This window comes from Triticum aestivum, chromosome 4A (assembly GCF_018294505.1).
Source record: "Triticum aestivum cultivar Chinese Spring chromosome 4A, IWGSC CS RefSeq v2.1, whole genome shotgun sequence".
Taxonomy (NCBI): domain Eukaryota; kingdom Viridiplantae; phylum Streptophyta; class Magnoliopsida; order Poales; family Poaceae; genus Triticum; species Triticum aestivum.
Window position 1 is genome coordinate 740,507,966 of NC_057803.1, and position 4,448 is coordinate 740,512,413.

General features: G+C 42.7%; 1 pseudogene; it reads left to right on the plus strand.

The window, feature by feature from the left end:
• Positions 1 to 509: 509 nt before the first annotated feature.
• On the plus strand, positions 510 to 3,882 carry LOC123084497 (putative disease resistance protein RGA1; annotated as a pseudogene).
• Positions 3,883 to 4,448: the final 566 nt, after the last annotated feature.

Here is a 4,448-nt window from a genome sequence, read left to right on the forward strand (position 1 = left end):
GTCAGTCAGTCAATATACAGCTCATGGATTCCCTGATCTTATCTCCATTTGCTTCCATCCTCTCTCCAGCAACCACACAATTCCACAGCAGCCTTGGCGTGTGAAGAGCCTACACAGGGCGGAAGGAACGAGCAGTAGTTCGCTGCTCTTTCACCAATTTGGACAAGATCAAATTTGGGCGTCATTGAGGTCAAGTCTCTGCTCAATCCTTGGCCTTGTTTGTTGTTCTTTGATTGTTCATGTTATGTTTTTATAGCTGTACAACAGGCCAAAACGCCACTATGTATATGTATCAAAAAGTATGTACAAGAGGTATATACAGGAGCTATACAACCTAAGCTATTATGGAACTATAAAATATAAAATAGGAGAATTACAAAGTTGTTCATGTTCTATCAATGCCTAACCTCTCTTCTTTCTTGCGCTGCCGTTTCTTCTTGCTCCGACCTGCAAGATCATTGCAGAGTCGCTGCTTCTCCCTCTAGTGTGCAGCGTGGCTGGCAAGGCCGTAGATGCACTCGTCGAGACGGTGACTCATATGTGTGGCCTCGACGACGACCGCCAAACGCTCGGGCGGCATCTACTAGCCGTCGAGTGTAAGCTGGCAAACACTGAGGAGATGAGCAAGACAAATCGCTATGTCAAGAGCAAGATAAAGGAGCTCAAGTCCGTCGCCTACCAAGCCGATGACGTGCTCGATGACTTCCACTATGAGGCGCTGCGCCGCGAGTCTAAGGTTGGCAAGTCCACTACCCGAAAGGCACTCAGCTACATCACGCGCCACAGCCCGCTGCTCTCCCGTTTTGGAATGACCAGGAAACTCAAGAACGTCCTCGAGAAGATCAATAAGTTGGTTGAGGAGATGAACAAGTTTGGCCTGGAAAATTCTACCAGTAGGGAGAAGCGGCAACATCCTTGCCGGCAAACACACTTAAAACTGGATGACTGCACCAAAATCTTTGGAAGAGATGATGATAAGATGATGGTGGTGAAGCAACTGCTGGACCGACAAGATCAGCAGAAGGTGCAGGTGCTGTCCATCTTTGGGATGGGTGGTCTTGGCAAGACGACTCTTGCTAAGATGGTGTACAATGAACAAGAGGTCCACAAACATTTCCAATTGAAGATGTGGCACTGCGTCTCTGAATTTTTTATGTTATTGCTCTTTTGAAATCCATAATTGAATTGGCCACAAATGGAAGTTCTCCCATGACTGGCAACATCAAACTATTGCAGAATAAACTTGATGAAGTCATTGGACAAAAATGGTTTTTACTTGTTCCCGATGATGTATGGAATGAAGATAAGAGAATGTGGGAGGATGAACTGAAGCCACTATTGTGTTCTGTTGGTGGACCAGGAAGTGTTATAGTGGTCACATGTAGAAGCAAACAAGTGGCCTCTATAATGTGCACTGCCAAGCCCCACGAGCTAGTATTTCTGAGTGAAGAAGACTCGTGGGAATTGTTTTCGAACAAAGCATTTAGCAATGGCGTTGATAACCAACCAGAGTTGGTCGCCATCGGAAGGCGTATTGTCAATATATGTGGGGTTTGCCTCTTGCTCTTAAGACGATGGGCGGATTGCTGAGTTCAAAGGAAAAAGTATAGGAATGGAAGGTCATCAAAGAAAGTAACATTGGGGATAATGATGGAGGCAAATATGAGGTAATGCTCATACTGAAGTTAAGCTACAAACACATGTCCTCTGAAATGAAGCAATGTTTTGCATTCTGTGCGGTTTTTCGCAAGGATTATGAGATGGAGAAGGATAGGTTGATCCAACTATGGATGGCAAATGGATTTATTCAAGAAGAGGGATCAATGGATTTAGTACATAAAGGAGAATTCATTTTTGATGAGTTGGTTTGGAGGTCCTTCCTCCAAGATAAGAAAGTGGTAGTCAAATCAGCTGTCTATGATGGTGACACACAATATGAGACAATTGTATGTAAAATGCATGACTTAATGCATGATCTAGCAAAAGATGTCACTGATGAATGTGCATGTATAGAAGAATTGTCTCAACAGAAAGCATTGTTAAAAGGTGTTTGTCATGTGAAAGTGTCAGAGTCTGAAATTAAAAAGATCATTGGGTTATACAAAGGCACAACATTCATCCACACTTTATTAGGTACTTCTTCACCATCACATAAGGACTTTGAAGAGTTGCTACATGTATCAGCATCACTAAGAGCATTACACTGCCCCCCTCCAGTTATCTTTAGCAAGGCCATAAGTGCAAAACATTTACGATATCTTGACATGTCTGGATCCCACATTGTTAGGTTGCCAGATTCAATATGTGTGTTGTATAATTTGCAGACATTGAGGCTTATAAATTGCTTTATGCTGCAACAGTTACCAGAAGACATGGGAAGACTGAGAAAGCTCATCAATCTTTACCTTTCTGGTTGTTGTGGCCTAAAAAGTATGTCTCCAAACTTTGGTCTATTGAACAACCTTCACATATTAACAACATTTGTTGTGGGTACAGGAGATGGACTTGGAATAGAGCAGCTCAAAGGCTTGACACACCTTAGAAATAGGTTGGAACTGTTCAATTTGAGCAAGATAAAAAGTGTGGAGAATGCAAAAGAAGCCAATCTCAGTCTGAAGCGAAATCTAAGTGATTTGCTATTCTCTTGGGACCAAGGATTTCATGATGAGCCTAAAGATGTGGAAGAAATGCTTCAATGTTTAGAACCTCATAGTAATATCCAAAATTTGGAGATGTGTGGATATGGTGGCCTAGAAATATCACAATGGATGAGAAAGCCTCAAATGTTTAACTGCTTGAGAGAACTCAAAATTTCTGATTGCCCAAGATGCAAGAGTAAACCTGTAGTATGGTTCTCGGTCTCTCTGGAGACACTGGTCTTAAAGAAGATGGATAACCTAACCACATTATGTAATAACCTTCATGTGGAAGCTCGAGGATGCATTACCCATCAGCAATGTTTCCCAAGGTTGAAGACGATGGAGTTGATTAAGTTACAAAGGCTGGAGATGTTGGCTGAAAATAGTGTGGGAGATCCCAGTGATAGCTTTGTAAATTTTCCGATGCTTGAAAAGCTAAGGATCGTAGATTGCCCTCAGCTTGAAAGTATTCCAGTGACCCCTATCATTAGGTACTTGATAATAACCGGAGTTCACAGTACTGCAGTCAGTTTAGTTCTTATGAGCATCCGCTTGGGCTATTGGCCATTTCTCATCAGATTATATCTTCAGTCTAAGGAGGATATAGCCATGTTGTCTCTAGACGCAAAGCAATGCCAAAGTGATAGACCTCTTGAAAAACTGAAGTATTTGTATCTGAAAGGATCCAACAGCTTATACACAAGCTCCCGATTGTCCAGATCACACCTTATGCCTTGGAAATGCTTTCCATTCATGGAAGAGCTGACAATAGATGATCTCCGGTGCTTGGACCATCTCCGCGTTCTGCGTATCTTTAATTGTGTTAACCTGGAGGGGGACACTTCATCGTCTGAGGAGGAGACCCTTCCAATCTCCCTGGAGATATTGGTGATTGCGGGATGCCACAGTGTGGTGGCACTGCCTTCGAACCTTGGGAATCTGGTCAAGCTGAGGAGTTTTGAGGTGAAATATTGTAGTGGCCTGAAAGGGCTACCTGATGGGATGCGTGGACTAACTTCTCTTAGGACATTGAAGATTTCTTCCTGTAAAGCTTTAGAGGAATTCCCGCAAGGTCTCCAGGAGCGTTTGCCAGCCCTCGAAATCTTAAGCATATGTGGATGCCCGGAGTTGGTAAGACGACGATGCAGAGAAGGTGGGGAGTATTTCCACTTGGTCGTCTCCGTCGGATATCGTCAACTTAATTGCTTCTGATGACGTCATAGAAATCCAAGCTATGAAGTAACACTAGTAGAAAAGGGGGCAAAGGTCTAGGCCGGGTCAGCCCATTAGTCCCGGTTCAGTCCTGGATTGGGACCCATGGGGGCATTGGACCCGGTTCGTGAGCCCCGGGGGCCGGCCGGGCCACGTGGGCCATTGGTCCCGGTTCGTCTGGACCTTTTGGTCCCGGTTGGTGGGACGAACCGGGGCCAATGGGCCTCGCTCTTGGCCCACTACCATTGGTCCCGGTTGGTGGCTCGAACCGGGACCAACGGCTAAATAATGCAGAAAACAAAACAAAAAAACTGGAAAAAAATAAAAATAGCAACAATAAGTATTTTGTTGTAAGTAGAAACTAAATAAAATAAATAAATGAAGAAAGAAAACAAAAAAACAAAAAAGTGTTTTCAAATTTGAAAACTAATGGCACCAGCAGAAAGTTTATAATTTTTCTAAAACTAAAAGCAAAAAAGAATTAAAAAATAAAGCAAAAAACAAAAGAAAATAAATAATGCAGAAAACAAAACAAAAAAACTGGAAAAAAATTAAAATAGCAACAATAAGTACTTATTTATTTTCTTTTATGATAAT